Source organism: Drosophila bipectinata, chromosome XL (genome assembly GCF_030179905.1).
Source record: "Drosophila bipectinata strain 14024-0381.07 chromosome XL, DbipHiC1v2, whole genome shotgun sequence".
NCBI classification, from domain to species: domain Eukaryota; kingdom Metazoa; phylum Arthropoda; class Insecta; order Diptera; family Drosophilidae; genus Drosophila; species Drosophila bipectinata.
The window spans coordinates 5,338,906-5,358,284 of NC_091734.1; positions in this window are offsets into that span (position 1 = coordinate 5,338,906).

The following is a 19,379-nucleotide window of genomic DNA, read 5'->3' on the forward strand; positions in this document are numbered from 1 at the left end:
TTGTGCGTTTTCCCAATTTTCCCACTTTTGCTTCTTCGGATGGCCATAGCTTTGCCAAATTGTATCCGATCAGGATATAAAGCGACTTTCCTCATTCAAAACATTGCCTAAATATCGTTTTTTAATTTTTCGAAATTTTTCCTAGGGGTACCCCTACAAAATTGTGCGTTTTCTCAATTTTCCCACTTTTGCTTCTTCGGATGGCCATAGCTCTGCCAATTTGTATCCGATCAGGATATAAAGTACCATTTAGTAATCACCGAACCAAGAAGCTTCTTTCCTCATTCAAAACATTGCCCAAAAATCGTTTTTTAATTTTTCGAAATTTTTCCAAGGGGTACCCCTACAAAATTGTGCGTTTTCTCGATTTTCCCACTTTTGCTTCTTCGGATGGCCATAGCTTTGCCAATTTGTATCCGATCAGGATATAAAGTACCATTCAGTAATCAGCGAACCCAGAAGCTTCTTTCCTCATTAAAAACATTGCCCAAAAATCGTTTTTTAATTTTTCGAAATTTTTCCTAGGGGTACCCCTACAAAATTGTGCGTTTTCTCAATTTTCCCACTTTTGCTTCTTCGGATGGCCATAGCTCTGCCAATTTGTATCCGATCAGGATATAAAGTACCATTCAGTAATCAGCGAACCAAGAAGCTTCTTTACTCATTCAAAACATTGCCCAAAAATCGTTTTTTAATTTTTCGAATTTTTTCCTAGGGGTACCCTCACAAAATTGTGCGTTTTCCCAATTTTCCTACTTTTTCTTCTTCGGATGGCCATAGCTCTGCCAATTTGTATCCGATCAGGATATAAAGTACCATTTAGTAATCAGCGAACCCAGAAGCTTCTTTCCTCATTAAAAACATTGCCTAAAAATCGTTTTTTAATTTTTCGAATTTTTTCCTAGGGGTACCCCTACAAAATTGTGCGTTTTCTCAATTTTCCCACTTTTGCTTCTTCGGATGGCCATAGCTCTGCCAATTTGTATCCGATCAGGATATAAAGTACCATTTAGTAATCAGCGAACCCAGAAGCTTATTTCCTCATTCAAAACATTGCCTAAAAATCGTTTTTTAATTTTTCGAAATTTTTCCTAGGGGTACCCCTACAAAATTGTGCGTTTTCTCAATTTTCCCATTTTTGCTTCTTCGGATGGCCATAGCTCTGCCAAATTGTATCCGATCAGGATATAAAGTACCATTTAGTAATCAGCGAACCCAGAAGCTTATTTCCTCATTCAAAACATTGCCTAAATATCGTTTTTTAATTTTTCGAAATTTTTCCTAGGGGTACCCTCACAAAATTGTGCGTTTTCCCAATTTTCCCACTTTTGCCTCTTCGAATGGCCATAGCTCTGCCAATTTGTATCCGTTCAGGATATAAAGTACCATTTAGTAATCAGCGAACCCAGAAGCGACTTTCCTCATTCAAAACGTTTTTTAATTTTTCGAAATTTTTCCAAGGGGTACCCCTACAAAATTGTGCGTTTTCTCAATTTTCCCACTTTTGCTTCTTCGGATGGCCATAGCTTTGCCAATTTGTATCCGATCAGGATATAAAGTACCATTTAGTAATCAGCGAACCCAGAAGCTTATTTCCTCATTCAAAACATTGCCTAAATATCGTTTTTTAATTTTTCGAATTTTTTCCTAGGGGTACCCCTACAAAATTGTGCGTTTTCCCAATTTTCCCACTTTTGCTTCTTCGGATGGCCATAGCTTTGCCAATTTGTATCCGATCAGGATATAAAGTACCATTTAGTAATCAGCGAACCCAGAAGCTTCTTTCCTCATTAAAAACATTGCCTAAAAATCGTTTTTTAATTTTTCGAAATTTTTCCTAGGGGTACCCTCACAAAATTGTGCGTTTTCCCAATTTTCCTACTTTTGCTTCTTCGGATGGCCATAGCTCTGCCAATTTGTATCCGATCAGGATATAAAGTACCATTTAGTAATCAGCGAACCCAGAAGCTTCTTTCCTCATTAAAAACATTGCCTAAAAATCGTTTTTTAATTTTTCGAATTTTTTCCTAGGGGTACCCCTACAAAATTGTGCGTTTTCCCAATTTTCCCACTTTTGCTTCTTCGGATGGCCATAGCTTTGCCAATTTGTATCCGATCAGGATATAAAGTACCTTCCAGAAGCTTCTTTCCAGAAGCTTAATATAAGTACCAGAAGCTTCTTTCCTCATTAAAAACATTGCCTAAAAATCGTTTTTTAATTTTTCGAATTTTTTCCTAGGGGTACCCTCACAAAATTGTGCTTTTTCCCAATTTTCCCATTTTTGCTTCTTCGGATGGCCATAGCTCTGCCAATTTGTATCCGATCAGGATATAAAGTACCATTTAGTAATCAGCGAACCCAGAAGCTTATTTCCTCATTCAAAACATTGCCTAAATATCGTTTTTTAATTTTTCGAATTTTTTCCTAGGGGTACCCCTACAAAATTGTGCGTTTTCCCAATTTTCCCACTTTTGCTTCTTCGGATGGCCATAGCTTTGCCAATTTGTATCCGATCAGGATATAAAGTACCATTTAGTAATCAGCGAACCCAGAAGCGACTTTCCTCATTCAAAACGTTTTTTAATTTTTCGAAATTTTTCCAAGGGGTACCCCTACAAAATTGTGCGTTTTCTCAATTTTCCCACTTTTGCTTCTTCGGATGGCCATAGCTTTGCCAATTTGTATCCGATCAGGATATAAAGTACCATTTAGTAATCAGCGAACCCAGAAGCTTCTTTCCTCATTCAAAACATTGCCCAAAAATCGTTTTTTAATATTTCGAATTTTTTCCTACGGGTACCCCTACAAAATTGTGCGTTTTCCCAATTTTCCCACTTTTGCTTCTTCGGATGGCCATAGCTTTGCCAATTTGTATCCGATCAGGATATAAAGTACCATTTAGTAATCAGCGAACCCAGAAGCTTATTTCCTCATTCAAAACATTGCCTAAATATCGTTTTTTAATTTTTCGAATTTTTTCCTAGGGGTACCCCTACAAAATTGTGCGTTTTCCCAATTTTCCCACTTTTGCTTCTTCGGATGGCCATAGCTTTGCCAAATTGTATCCGATCAGGATATAAAGCGACTTTCCTCATTCAAAACATTGCCTAAATATCGTTTTTTAATTTTTCGAAATTTTTCCTAGGGGTACCCCTACAAAATTGTGCGTTTTCTCAATTTTCCCACTTTTGCTTCTTCGGATGGCCATAGCTTTGCCAATTTGTATCCGATCAGGATATAAAGTACCATTTAGTAATCAGCGAACCAAGAAGCTTCTTTCCTCATTCAAAACATTGCCCAAAAATCGTTTTTTAATTTTTCGAAATTTTTCCAAGGGGTACCCCTACAAAATTGTGCGTTTTCTCGATTTTCCCACTTTTGCTTCTTCGGATGGCCATAACTTTGCCAATTTGTATCCGATCAGGATATAAAGTACCATTCAGTAATCAGCGAACCCAGAAGCTTCTTTCCTCATTAAAAACATTGCCCAAAAATCGTTTTTTAATTTTTCGAAATTTTTCCTAGGGGTACCCCTACAAAATTGTGCGTTTTCTCAATTTTCCCACTTTTGCTTCTTCGGATGGCCATAGCTCTGCCAATTTGTATCCGATCAGGATATAAAGTACCATTCAGTAATCAGCGAACCAAGAAGCTTCTTTACTCATTCAAAACATTGCCCAAAAATCGTTTTTTAATTTTTCGAATTTTTTCCTAGGGGTACCCTCACAAAATTGTGCGTTTTCCCAATTTTCCTACTTTTTCTTCTTCGGATGGCCATAGCTCTGCCAATTTGTATCCGATCAGGATATAAAGTACCATTTAGTAATCAGCGAACCCAGAAGCTTCTTTCCTCATTAAAAACATTGCCTAAAAATCGTTTTTTAATTTTTCGAATTTTTTCCTAGGGGTACCCCTACAAAATTGTGCGTTTTCTCAATTTTCCCACTTTTGCTTCTTCGGATGGCCATAGCTCTGCCAATTTGTATCCGTTCAGGATATAAAGTACCATTTAGTAATCAGCGAACCCAGAAGCGACTTTCCTCATTCAAAACGTTTTTTAATTTTTCGAAATTTTTCCAAGGGGTACCCCTACAAAATTGTGCGTTTTCCCAATTTTCCCACTTTTGCTTCTTCGGATGGCCATAGCTTTGCCAATTTGTATCCGATCAGGATATAAAGTACCATTTAGTAATCAGCGAACCCAGAAGCTTCTTTCCTCATTAAAAACATTGCCTAAAAATCGTTTTTTAATTTTTCGAAATTTTTCCTAGGGGTACCCTCACAAAATTGTGCGTTTTCCCAATTTTCCTACTTTTGCTTCTTCGGATGGCCATAGCTCTGCCAATTTGTATCCGATCAGGATATAAAGTACCATTTAGTAATCAGCGAACCCAGAAGCTTCTTTCCTCATTAAAAACATTGCCTAAAAATCGTTTTTTAATTTTTCGAATTTTTTCCTAGGGGTACCCCTACAAAATTGTGCGTTTTCCCAATTTTCCCACTTTTGCTTCTTCGGATGGCCATAGCTTTGCCAATTTGTATCCGATCAGGATATAAAGTACCTTCCAGAAGCTTCTTTCCAGAAGCTTAATATAAGTACCAGAAGCTTCTTTCCTCATTAAAAACATTGCCTAAAAATCGTTTTTTAATTTTTCGAATTTTTTCCTAGGGGTACCCTCACAAAATTGTGCTTTTTCCCAATTTTCCCATTTTTGCTTCTTCGGATGGCCATAGCTCTGCCAATTTGTATCCGATCAGGATATAAAGTACCATTTAGTAATCAGCGAACCCAGAAGCTTATTTCCTCATTCAAAACATTGCCTAAATATCGTTTTTTAATTTTTCGAAATTTTTCCTAGGGGTACCCCTACAAAATTGTGCGTTTTCTCAATTTTCCCACTTTTGCTTCTTCGGATGGCCATAGCTTTGCCAAATTGTATCCGATCAGGATATAAAGTACCATTTAGTAATCAGCGAACCCAGAAGCTTCTTTCCTCATTCAAAACATTGCCTAAATATCGTTTTTTAATTTTTCGAAATTTTTCCTAGGGGTACCCCTACAATATTGTGCTTTTTCCCAATTTTCCCATTTTTGCTTCTTCGGATGGCCATAGCTCTGCCAATTTGTATCCGATCAGGATATAAAGTACCATTTAGTAATCAGCGAACCCAGAAGCTTATTTCCTCATTCAAAACATTGCCTAAATATCGTTTTTTAATTTTTCGAAATTTTTCCTAGAAATATCGTTTTTTAATTTTTCGAAATTTTTCCTAGGGGTACCCCTACAAAATTGTGCGTTTTCTCCATTTTCCCACTTTTGCTTCTTCGGATGGCCATAGCTTTGCCAAATTGAATCCGATCAGGATATAAAGTACCATTTAGTAATCAGCGAACCCAGAAGCTTATTTCCTCATTCAAAACATTGCCTAAAAATCGTTTTTTAATTTTTCGAAATTTTTCCTAGAAATATCGTTTTTTAATTTTTCGAAATTTTTCCTAGGGGTACCCCTACAAAATTGTGCGTTTTCTCCATTTTCCCACTTTTGCTTCTTCGGATGGCCATAGCTTTGCCAATTTGTATCCGATCAGGATATAAAGTACCATTTAGTAATCAGCGAACCCAGAAGCTTCTTTCCTCATTCAAAACATTGCCTAAAAATCGTTTTTTAATTTTTCGAATTTTTTCCTAGGGGTACCCTCACAAAATTGTGCGTTTTCCCAATTTTCCCACTTTTGCTTCATCGGATGGCCATAGCTCTGCCAATTTGTATCCGATCAGGATATAAAGTACCATTTAGTAATCAGCGAACCCAGAAGCTTCTTTCCTCATTAAAAACATTGCCTAAAAATCGTTTTTTAATTTTTCGAATTTTTTCCTAGGGGTACCCCTACAAAATTGTGCGTTTTCCCAATTTTCCCACTTTTGCTTCTTCGGATGGCCATAGCTCTGCCAATTTGTATCCGATCAGGATATAAAGTACCATTTAGTAATCAGCGAACCCAGAAGCTTCTTTCCTCATTCAAAACATTGCCCAAAAATCGTTTTTTAATTTTTCGAAATTTTTCCTAGGGGTACCCCTACAAAATTGTGCGTTTTCTCAATTTTCCCATTTTTGCTTCTTCGGATGGCCATAGCTCTGCCAATTTGTATCCGATCAGGATATAAAGTACCATTTAGTAATCAGCGAACCCAGAAGCTTCTTTCCTCATTCAAAACATTGCCCAAAAATCGTTTTTTAATTTTTCGAATTTTTTCCTAGGGGTACCCCTACAAAATTGTGCGTTTTCCCAATTTTCCCACTTTTGCTTCTTCGGATGGCCATAGCTCTGCCAATTTGTATCCGATCAGGATATAAAGTACCATTTAGTAATCAGCGAACCCAGAAGCTTATTTCCTCATTCAAAACATTGCCTAAATATCGTTTTTTAATTTTTCGAAATTTTTCCTAGGGGTACCCCTACAAAATTGTGCGTTTTCTCAATTTTCCCACTTTTGCTTCTTCGGATGGCCATAGCTTTGCCAATTTGTATCCGATCAGGATATAAAGTACCATTTAGTAATCAGCGAACCCAGAAGCTTCTTTCCTCATTCAAAACATTGCCTAAATATCGTTTTTTAATTTTTCGAAATTTTTCCTAGGGGTACCCCTACAAAATTGTGCGTTTTCTCCATTTTCCCACTTTTGCTTCTTCGGATGGCCATAGCTTTGCCAAATTGTATCCGATCAGGATATAAGGTACCATTTAGTAATCAGCGAACCCAGAAGCTTCTTTCCTCATTCAAAACATTGCCTAAATATCTTTTTTTAATTTTTAGAAGTTTTTCCTAGGGGTACCCCTACAAAATTGTGCGTTTTCTCCATTTTCCCACTTTTGCTTCTTCGGATGGCCATAGCTTTGCCAATTTGTATCCGATCAGGATATAAGGTACCATTTAGTAATCAGCGAACCCAGAAGCTTCTTTCCTCATTAAAAACATTGCCTAAAAATCGTTTTTTAATTTTTCGAAATTTTTCCTAGGGATACCCTCACAAAATTGTGCGTTTTCCCAATTTTCCCACTTTTGCTTCTTCGGATGGCCATAGCTTTGCCAATTTGTATCCGATCAGGATATAAAGTACCATTTAGTAATCAGCGAACCCAGAAGCTTATTTCCTCATTCAAAACATTGCCTAAATATCGTTTTTTAATTTTTCGAAGTTTTTCCTAGGGGTACCCCTACAAAATTGTGCGTTTTCTCCATTTTCCCACTTTTGCTTCTTCGGATGGCCATAGCTTTGCCAAATTGTATCCGATCAGGATATAAAGTACCATTTAGTAATCAGCGAACCCAGAAGCTTCTTTCCTCATTCAAAACATTGCCTAAATATCGTTTTTTAATTTTTCGAATTTTTTCCTAGGGGTACCCCTACAAAATTGTGCGTTTTCCCAATTTTCCCACTTTTGCTTCTTCGGATGGCCATAGCTTTGCCAAATTGTATCCGATCAGGATATAAAGTACCATTTAGTAATCAGCGAACCCAGAAGCTTCTTTCCTCATTCAAAACATTGCCTAAATATCGTTTTTTAATTTTTCGAATTTTTTCCTAGGGGTACCCCTACAAAATTGTGCGTTTTCCCAATTTTCCCACTTTTGCTTCTTCGGATGGCCATAGCTTTGCCAATTTGTATCCGATCAGGATATAAGGTACCATTTAGTAATCAGCGAACCCAGAAGCTTCTTTCCTCATTAAAAACATTGCCTAAAAATCGTTTTTTAATTTTTCGAAATTTTTCCTAGGGGTACCCTCACAAAATTGTGCGTTTTCTCAATTTTCCTACTTTTGCTTCTTCGGATGGCCATAGCTCTGCCAATTTGTATCCGATCAGGATATAAAGTACCATTTAGTAATCAGCGAACCCAGAAGCTTCTTTCCTCATTAAAAACATTGCCTAAAAATCGTTTTTTAATTTTTCGAAATTTTTCCTAGGGGTACCCCTACAAAATTTTGCTTTTTCCCAATTTTCCCATTTTTGCTTCTTCGGATGGCCATAGCTCTGCCAATTTGTATCCGATCAGGATATAAAGTACCATTTAGTAATCAGCGAACCTAGAAGCTTATTTCCTCATTCAAAACATTGCCTAAATATCGTTTTTTAATTTTTCGAAATTTTTCCTAGGGGTACCCCTACAAAATTGTGCGTTTTCTCAATTTTCCCACTTTTGCTTCTTCGGATGGCCATAGCTTTGCCAAATTGTATCCGATCAGGATATAAAGTACCATTTAGTAATCAGCGAACCCAGAAGCTTCTTTCCTCATTAAAAATATTGCCTAAAAATCGTTTTTTAATTTTTCGAAATTTTTCCTAGGGGTACCCCTACAAAATTGTGCTTTTTCCCAATTTTCCCATTTTTGCTTCTTCGGATGGCCATAGCTCTGCCAATTTGTATCCGATCAGGATATAAAGTACCATTTAGTAATCAGCGAACCCAGAAGCTTATTTCCTCATTCAAAACATTGCCTAAATATCGTTTTTTAATTTTTCGAAATTTTTCCTAGGGGTACCCCTACAAAATTGTGCGTTTTCTCAATTTTCCCACTTTTGCTTCTTCGGATGGCCATAGCTTTGCCAATTTGTATCCGATCAGGATATAAAGTACCATTTAGTAATCAGCGAACCCAGAAGCTTCTTTCCTCATTAAAAACATTGCCTAAAAATCGTTTTTTAATTTTTCGAATTTTTTCCTAGGGGTACCCCTACAAAATTGTGCGTTTTCTCAATTTTCCCACTTTTGCTTCTTCGGATGGCCATAGCTCTGCCAATTTGTATCCGATCAGGATATAAAGTACCATTTAGTAATCAGCGAACCCAGAAGCTTCTTTCCTCATTAAAAACATTGCCTAAAAATCGTTTTTTAATTTTTCGAAATTTTTCCTAGGGGTACCCCTACAAAATTTTGCTTTTTCCCAATTTTCCCATTTTTGCTTCTTCGGATGGCCATAGCTCTGCCAATTTGTATCCGATCAGGATATAAAGTACCATTTAGTAATCAGCGAACCCAGAAGCTTATTTCCTCATTCAAAACATTGCCTAAATATCGTTTTTTAATTTTTCGAAATTTTTCCTAGGGGTACCCCTACAAAATTGTGCGTTTTCTCAATTTTCCCACTTTTGCTTCTTCGGATGGCCATAGCTTTGCCAAATTGTATCCGATCAGGATATAAAGTACCATTTAGTAATCAGCGAACCCAGAAGCTTCTTTCCTCATTCAAAACATTGCCTAAATATCGTTTTTTAATTTTTCGAAATTTTTCCTAGGGGTACCCCTACAAAATTGTGCGTTTTCTCAATTTTCCCACTTTTGCTTCTTCGGATGGCCATTGCTCTGCCAATTTGTATCCGATCAGGATATAAAGTACCATTTAGTAATCAGCGAACCCAGAAGCTTCTTTCCTCATTAAAAACATTGCCTAAAAATCGTTTTTTAATTTTTCGAAATTTTTCCTAGGGGTACCCCTACAAAATTGTGCTTTTCCCCAATTTTCCCATTTTTGCTTCTTCGGATGGCCATAGCTCTGCCAATTTGTATCCGATCAGGATATAAAGTACCATTTAGTAATCAGCGAACCCAGAAGCTTATTTCCTCATTCAAAACATTGCCTAAATATCGTTTTTTAATTTTTCGAAATTTTTCCTAGGGGTACCCCTACAAAATTGTGCGTTTTCTCAATTTTCCCACTTTTGCTTCTTCGGATGGCCATAGCTTTGCCAAATTGTATCCGATCAGGATATAAAGTACCATTTAGTAATCAGTGAACCCAGAAGCTTCTTTCCTCATTCAAAACATTGCCTAAATATCGTTTTTTAATTTTTCGAAATTTTTCCTAGGGGTACCCCTACAAAATTGTGCGTTTTCTCAATTTTCCCACTTTTGCTTCTTCGGATGGCCATAGCTCTGCCAATTTGTATCCGATCAGGATATAAAGTACCATTTAGTAATCAGCGAACCCAGAAGCTTCTTTCCTCATTAAAAACATTGCCTAAAAATCGTTTTTTAATTTTTCGAAATTTTTCCTAGGGGTACCCCTACAAAATTGTGCTTTTCCCCAATTTTCCCATTTTTGCTTCTTCGGATGGCCATAGCTCTGCCAATTTGTATCCGATCAGGATATAAAGTACCATTTAGTAATCAGCGAACCCAGAAGCTTATTTCCTCATTCAAAACATTGCCTAAATATCGTTTTTTAATTTTTCGAAATTTTTCCTAGGGGTACCCCTACAAAATTGTGCGTTTTCTCAATTTTCCTACAAAATTGTGCTTTTCCCCAATTTTCCCATTTTTGCTTCTTCGGATGGCCATAGCTCTGCCAATTTGTATCCGATCAGGATATAAAGTACCATTTAGTAATCAGCGAACCCAGAAGCTTATTTCCTCATTCAAAACATTGCCTAAATATCGTTTTTTAATTTTTCGAAATTTTTCCTAGGGGTACCCCTACAAAATTGTGCGTTTTCTCAATTTTCCCACTTTTGCTTCTTCGGATGGCCATAGCTTTGCCAAATTGTATCCGATCAGGATATAAAGTACCATTTAGTAATCAGCGAACCCAGAAGCTTCTTTCCTCATTCAAAACATTGCCTAAATATCGTTTTTTAATTTTTCGAAATTTTTTCTAGGGGTACCCCTACAATATTGTGCTTTTTCCCAATTTTCCCATTTTTGCTTCTTCGGATGGCCATAGCTCTGCCAATTTGTATCCGATCAGGATATAAAGTACCATTTAGTAATCAGCGAACCCAGAAGCTTATTTCCTCATTAAAAACATTGCCTAAAAGGGTACCCCTACAAAATTGTGCGTTTTCTCAATTTTCCCACTTTTGCTTCTTCGGATGGCCATAGCTTTGCCAAATTGTATCCGATCAGGATATAAAGTACCATTTAGTAATCAGCGAACCCAGAAGCTTCTTTCCTCATTCAAAACATTGCCTAAATATCGTTTTTTAATTTTTCGAAATTTTTTCTAGGGGTACCCCTACAATATTGTGCTTTTTCCCAATTTTCCCATTTTTGCTTCTTCGGATGGCCATAGCTCTGCCAATTTGTATCCGATCAGGATATAAAGTACCATTTAGTAATCAGCGAACCCAGAAGCTTATTTCCTCATTAAAAACATTGCCTAAAAATCGTTTTTTAATTTTTCGAAATTTTTCCTAGGGGTACCCCTACAAAATTTTGCTTTTTCCCAATTTTCCCATTTTTGCTTCTTCGGATGGCCATAGCTCTGCCAATTTGTATCCGATCAGGATATAAAGTACCATTTAGTAATCAGCGAACCCAGAAGCTTATTTCCTCATTCAAAACATTGCCTAAATATCGTTTTTTAATTTTTCGAAATTTTTCCTAGGGGTACCCCTACAAAATTGTGCGTTTTCTCAATTTTCCCACTTTTGCTTCTTCGGATGGCCATAGCTTTGCCAAATTGTATCCGATCAGGATATAAAGTACCATTTAGTAATCAGCGAACCCAGAAGCTTCTTTCCTCATTAAAAACATTGCCTAAAAATCGTTTTTTAATTTTTCGAAATTTTTCCTAGGGGTACCCCTACAAAATTGTGCTTTTTCCCAATTTTCCCATTTTTGCTTCTTCGGATGGCCATAGCTCTGCCAATTTGTATCCGATCAGGATATAAAGTACCATTTAGTAATCAGCGAACCCAGAAGCTTATTTCCTCATTCAAAACATTGCCTTAATATCGTTTTTTAATTTTTCGAATTTTTTCCTAGGGGTACCCCTACAAAATTGTGCTTTTTCCCAATTTTCCCATTTTTGCTTCTTCGGATGGCCATAGCTCTGCCAATTTGTATCCGATCAGGATATAAAGTACCATTTAGTAATCAGCGAACCCAGAAGCTTATTTCCTCATTCAAAACATTGCCTTAATATCGTTTTTTAATTTTTCGAATTTTTTCCTAGGGGTACCCCTACAAAATTGTGCGTTTTCCCAATTTTCCCACTTTTGCTTCTTCGGATGGCCATAGCTTTGCCAATTTGTATCCGATCAGGATATAAAGTACCATTTAGTAATCAGCGAACCCAGAAGCTTCTTTCCTTATTCAAAACATTGCCTAAATATCGTTTTTTAATTTTTCGAATTTTTTCCTAGGGGTACCCCTACAAAATTGTGCGTTTTCCCAATTTTCCCACTTTTGCTTCTTCGGATGGCCATAGCTTTGCCAATTTGTATCCGATCAGGATATAAAGTACCATTTAGTAATCAGCGAACCCAGAAGCTTCTTTCCTCATTAAAAACATTGCCTAAAAATCGTTTTTTAATTTTTCGAATTTTTTCCTAGGGGTACTCCTACAAAATTGTGCGTTTTCTCAATTTTCCCACTTTTGCTTCTTCGGATGGCCATAGCTCTGCCAATTTGTATCCGATCAGGATATAAAGTACCATTTAGTAATCAGCGAACCCAGAAGCTTCTTTCCTCATTAAAAACATTGCCTAAAAATCGTTTTTTAATTTTTCGAAATTTTTCCTAGGGGTACCCCTACAAAATTTTGCTTTTTCCCAATTTTCCCATTTTTGCTTCTTCGGATGGCCATAGCTCTGCCAATTTGTATCCGATCAGGATATAAAGTACCATTTAGTAATCAGCGAACCCAGAAGCTTATTTCCTCATTCAAAACATTGCCTTAATATCGTTTTTTAATTTTTCGAAATTTTTCCTAGGGGTACCCCTACAAAATTGTGCGTTTTCCCAATTTTCCCACTTTTGCTTCTTCGGATGGCCATAGCTTTGCCAATTTGTATCCGATCTGGATATAAAGTACCATTTAGTAATCAGCGAACCCAGAAGCTTATTTTCTCATTCAAAACATTGCCTAAATATCGTTTTTTAATTTTCGCTGATTACTAAATGGTACTTTATATCCTGATCGGATACAATTTGGCAAAGATATGGCCATCTGAAGAAGCAAAAGTGGGAAAATTGAGAAAACGCACAATTTTGTAGGGGTACCCCTAGGAAAAATTTCGAAAAATTAAAAAACGATTTTTAGGCAATGTTTTGAATGAGGAAATAAGCTTCTGGGTTCGCTGATTACTAAATGGTACTTTATATCCTGATCGGATACAAATTGGCAGAGCTATGGCCATCCGAAGAAGCAAAAATGGGAAAATTGGGAAAAAGCAAAATTTTGTAGGGGTACCCCTAGGAAAAATTTCGAAAAATTAAAAAACGATTTTTAGGCAATGTTTTTAATGAGTGGGAAAATTGAGAAAACGCACAATTTTGTAGGGGTACCCCTAGGAAAAATTTCGAAAAATTAAAAAACGATATTTAGGCAATGTTTTGAATGAGGAAATAAGCTTCTGGGTTCGCTGATTACTAAATGGTACTTTATATCCTGATCGGATACAAATTGGCAGAGCTATGGCCATCCGAAGAAGCAAAAGTGGGAAAATTGGGAAAAAGCAAAATTTTGTAGGGGTACCCCTAGGAAAAATTTCGAAAAATTAAAAAACGATTTTTAGGCAATGTTTTTAATGAGGAAAGAAGCTTCTGGGTTCGCTGATTACTAAATGGTACTTTATATCCTGATCGGATACAAATTGGCAGAGCTATGGCCATCCGAAGAAGCAAAAGTGGGAAAATTGAGAAAACGCACAATTTTGTAGGGGTACCCCTAGGAAAAATTTCGAAAAATTAAAAAACGATATTTAGGCAATGTTTTGAATGAGGAAAGAAGCTTCTGGGTTCGCTGATTACTAAATGGTACTTTATATCCTGATCGGATACAAATTGGCAGAGCTATGGCCATCCGAAGAAGCAAAAATGGGAAAATTGGGAAAAAGCAAAATTTTGTAGGGGTACCCCTAGGAAAAATTTCGAAAAATTAAAAAACGATTTTTAGGCAATGTTTTTAATGAGGAAAGAAGCTTCTGGGTTCGCTGATTACTAAATGGTACTTTATATCCTGATCGGATACAAATTGGCAGAGCTATGGCCATCCGAAGAAGCAAAAGTGGGAAAATTGAGAAAACGCACAATTTTGTAGGGGTACCCCTAGAAAAAATTTCGAAAAATTAAAAAACGATATTTAGGCAATGTTTTGAATGAGGAAAGAAGCTTCTGGGTTCGCTGATTACTAAATGGTACTTTATATCCTGATCGGATACAATTTGGCAAAGCTATGGCCATCCGAAGAAGCAAAAGTGGGAAAATTGAGAAAACGCACAATTTTGTAGGGGTACCCCTAGGAAAAATTTCGAAAAATTAAAAAACGATATTTAGGCAATGTTTTGAATGAGGAAATAAGCTTCTGGGTTCGCTGATTACTAAATGGTACTTTATATCCTGATCGGATACAAATTGGCAGAGCTATGGCCATCCGAAGAAGCAAAAATGGGAAAATTGGGAAAAAGCAAAATTTTGTAGGGGTACCCCTAGGAAAAATTTCGAAAAATTAAAAAACGATTTTTAGGCAATGTTTTTAATGAGGAAAGAAGCTTCTGGGTTCGCTGATTACTAAATGGTACTTTATATCCTGATCGGATACAAATTGGCAGAGCTATGGCCATCCGAAGAAGCAAAAATGGGAAAATTGGGAAAAAGCACAATTTTGTAGGGGTACCCCTAGGAAAAATTTCGAAAAATTAAAAAACGATTTTTAGGCAATGTTTTTAATGAGGAAAGAAGCTTCTGGGTTCGCTGATTACTAAATGGTACTTTATATCCTGATCGGATACAAATTGGCAAAGCTATGGCCATCCGAAGAAGCAAAAGTGGGAAAATTGGGAAAACGCACAATTAAAAAACGATATTTAGGCAATGTTTTGAATGAGGAAATAAGCTTCTGGGTTCGCTGATTACTAAATGGTACTTTATATCCTGATCGGATACAAATTGGCAGAGCTATGGCCATCCGAAGAAGCAAAAATGGGAAAATTGGGAAAAAGCACAATTTTGTAGGGGTACCCCTAGGAAAAATTTCGAAAAATTAAAAAACGATTTTTAGGCAATGTTTTTAATGAGGAAAGAAGCTTCTGGGTTCGCTGATTACTAAATGGTACTTTATATCCTGATCGGATACAAATTGGCAGAGCTATGGCCATCCGAAGAAGCAAAAGTGGGAAAATTGAGAAAACGCACAATTTTGTAGGAGTACCCCTAGGAAAAATTTCGAAAAATTAAAAAACGATATTTAGGCAATGTTTTGAAAGAGGAAAGAAGCTTCTGGGTTCGCTGATTACTAAATGGTACTTTATATCCTGATCGGATACAATTTGGCAAAGCTATGGCCATCCGAAGAAGCAAAAGTGGGAAAATTGAGAAAACGCACAATTTTGTAGGGGTACCCCTAGGAAAAATTTCGAAAAATTAAAAAACGATATTTAGGCAATGTTTTGAATGAGGAAATAAGCTTCTGGGTTCGCTGATTACTAAATGGTACTTTATATCCTGATCGGATACAAATTGGCAGAGCTATGGCCATCCGAAGAAGCAAAAATGGGAAAATTGAGAAAACGCACAATTTTGTAGGGGTACCCCTAGGAAAAATTTCGAAAAATTAAAAAACGATTTTTAGGCAATGTTTTTAATGAGGAAAGAAGCTTCTGGGTTCGCTGATTACTAAATGGTACTTTATATCCTGATCGGATACAAATTGGCAGAGCTATGGCCATCCGAAGAAGCAAAAGTGGGAAAATTGAGAAAACGCACAATTTTGTAGGGGTACCCCTAGGAAAAATTTTGAAAAATTAAAAAACGATATTTAGGCAATGTTTTGAATGAGGAAAGAAGCTTCTGGGTTCGCTGATTACTAAATGGTACTTTATATCCTGATCGGATACAATTTGGCAAAGCTATGGCCATCCGAAGAAGCAAAAGTGGGAAAATTGAGAAAACGCACAATTTTGTAGGGGTACCCCTAGGAAAAATTTCGAAAAATTAAAAAACGATATTTAGGCAATGTTTTGAATGAGGAAATAAGCTTCTGGGTTCGCTGATTACTAAATGGTACTTTATATCCTGATCGGATACAAATTGGCAGAGCTATGGCCATCCGAAGAAGCAAAAATGGGAAAATTGGGAAAAAGCAAAATTTTGTAGGGGTACCCCTAGGAAAAATTTCGAAAAATTAAAAAACGATTTTTAGGCAATGTTTTTAATGAGGAAAGAAGCTTCTGGGTTCGCTGATTACTAAATGGTACTTTATATCCTGATCGGATACAAATTGGCAGAGCTATGGCCATCCGAAGAAGCAAAAATGGGAAAATTGGGAAAAAGCACAATTTTGTAGGGGTACCCCTAGGAAAAATTTCGAAAAATTAAAAAACGATTTTTAGGCAATGTTTTTAATGAGGAAAGAAGCTTCTGGGTTCGCTGATTACTAAATAGTACTTTATATCCTGATCGGATACAAATTGGCAAAGCTATGGCCATCCGAAGAAGCAAAAGTGGGAAAATTGGGAAAACGCACAATTTTGTAGGGGTACCCCTAGGAAAAAATTCGAAAAATTAAAAAACGATATTTAGGCAATGTTTTGAATAAGGAAAGAAGCTTCTGGGTTCGCTGATTACTAAATGGTACTTTATATCCTGATCGGATACAAATTGGCAAAGCTATGGCCATCCGAAGAAGCAAAAGTGGGAAAATTGGGAAAACGCACAATTTTGTAGGAGTACCCCAAGGAAAAATTTCGAAAAATTAAAAAACGATATTTAGGCAATGTTTTGAATGAGGAAAGAAGCTTCTGGGTTCGCTGATTACTAAATGGTACTTTATATCCTGATCGGATACAATTTGGCAAAGCTATGGCCATCCGAAGAAGCAAAAGTGGGAAAATTGAGAAAACGCACAATTTTGTAGGGGTACCCCTAGGAAAAATTTCGAAAAATTAAAAAACGATATTTAGGCAATGTTTTGAATGAGGAAAGAAGCTTCTGGGTTCGCTGATTACTAAATGGTACTTTATATCCTGATCGGATACAATTTGGCAAAGCTATGGCCATCCGAAGAAGCAAAAGTGGGAAAATTGAGAAAACGCACAATTTTGTAGGGGTACCCTTAGGAAAAATTTCGAAAAATTAAAAAACGATATTTAGGCAATGTTTTGAATGAGGAAATAAGCTTCTGGGTTCGCTGATTACTAAATGGTACTTTATATCCTGATCGGATACAAATTGGCAGAGCTATGGCCATCCGAAAAAGCAAAAATGGGAAAATTGGGAAAAAGCAAAATTTTGTAGGGGTACCCCTAGGAAAAATTTCGAAAAATTAAAAAACGATTTTTAGGCAATGTTTTTAATGAGGAAAGAAGCTTCTGGGTTCGCTGATTACTAAATGGTACTTTATATCCTGATCGGATACAAATTGGCAGAGCTATGGCCATCCGAAGAAGCAAAAGTGGGAAAATTGAGAAAACGCACAATTTTGTAGGGGTACCCCTAGGAAAAATTTCGAAAAATTAAAAAACGATATTTAGGCAATGTTTTGAATGAGGAAAGAAGCTTCTGGGTTCGCTGATTACTAAATGGTACTTTATATCCTGATCGGATACAATTTGGCAAAGCTATGGCCATCCGAAGAAGCAAAAGTGGGAAAATTGAGAAAACGCACAATTTTGTAGGGGTACCCCTAGGAAAAATTTCGAAAAATTAAAAAACGATATTTAGGCAATGTTTTGAATGAGGAAAGAAGCTTCTGGGTTCGCTGATTACTAAATGGTACTTTATATCCTGATCGGATACAAATTGGCAGAGCTATGGCCATCCGAAGAAGCAAAAATGGGAAAATGGGGAAAAGCAAAATTTTGTAGGGGTACCCCTAGGAAAAATTTCGAAAAATTAAAAAACGATTTTTAGGCAATGTTTTTAATGAGGAAAGAAGCTTCTGGGTTCGCTGATTACTAAATGGTACTTTATATCCTGATCGGATACAAATTGGCAGAGCTATGGCCATCCGAAGAAGCAAAAGTGGGAAAATTGAGAAAACGCAAAATTTTGTAGGAGTACCCCTAGGAAAAAATTCGAAAAATTAAAAAACGATATTTAGGCAATGTTTTGAATGAGGAAAGAAGCTTCTGGGTTCGCTGATTACTAAATGGTACTTTATATCCTGATCGGATACAAATTGGCAAAGCTATGATTACTAAATGGTACTTTATATCCTGATCGGATACAATTTGGCAAAGCTATGGCCATCCGAAGAAGCAAAAGTGGGAAAATTGAGAAAAAGCACAATTTTGTAGGGGTACCCCTAGGAAAAATTTCGAAAAATTAAAAAACGATATTTAGGCAATGTTTTGAATGAGGAAATAAGCTTCTGGGTTCGCTGATTACTAAATGGTACTTTATATCCTGATCGGATACAAATTGGCAGAGCTATGGCCATCCGAAGAAGCAAAAATGGGAAAATTGAGAAAACGCACAATTTTGTAGGGGTACCCCTAGGAAAAATTTCGAAAAATTAAAAAACGATTTTTAGGCAATGTTTTTAATGAGGAAAGAAGCTTCTGGGTTCGCTGATTACTAAATGGTACTTTATATCCTGATCGGATACAAATTGGCAGAGCTATGGCCATCCGAAGAAGCAAAAGTGGGAAAATTGAGAAAACGCACAATTTTGTAGGGGTACCCCTAGGAAAAATTTTGAAAAATTAAAAAACGATATTTAGGCAATGTTTTGAATGAGGAAAGAAGCTTCTGGGTTCGCTGATTACTAAATGGTACTTTATATCCTGATCGGATACAATTTGGCAAAGCTATGGCCATCCGAAGAAGCAAAAGTGGGAAAATTGAGAAAACGCACAATTTTGTAGGGGTACCCCTAGGAAAAATTTCGAAAAATTAAAAAACGATATTTAGGCAATGTTTTGAATGAGGAAATAAGCTTCTGGGTTCGCTGATTACTAAATGGTACTTTATATCCTGATCGGATACAAATTGGCAGAGCTATGGCCATCCGAAGAAGCAAAAATGGGAAAATTGGGAAAAAGCAAAATTTTGTAGGGGTACCCCTAGGAAAAATTTCGAAAAATTAAAAAACGATTTTTAGGCAATGTTTTTAATGAGGAAAGAAGCTTCTGGGTTCGCTGATTACTAAATGGTACTTTATATCCTGATCGGATACAAATTGGCAGAGCTATGGCCATCCGAAGAAGCAAAAATGGGAAAATTGGGAAAAAGCACAATTTTGTAGGGGTACCCCTAGGAAAAATTTCGAAAAATTAAAAAACGATTTTTAGGCAATGTTTTTAATGAGGAAAGAAGCTTCTGGGTTCGCTGATTACTAAATAGTACTTTATATCCTGATCGGATACAAATTGGCAAAGCTATGGCCATCCGAAGAAGCAAAAGTGGGAAAATTGGGAAAACGCACAATTTTG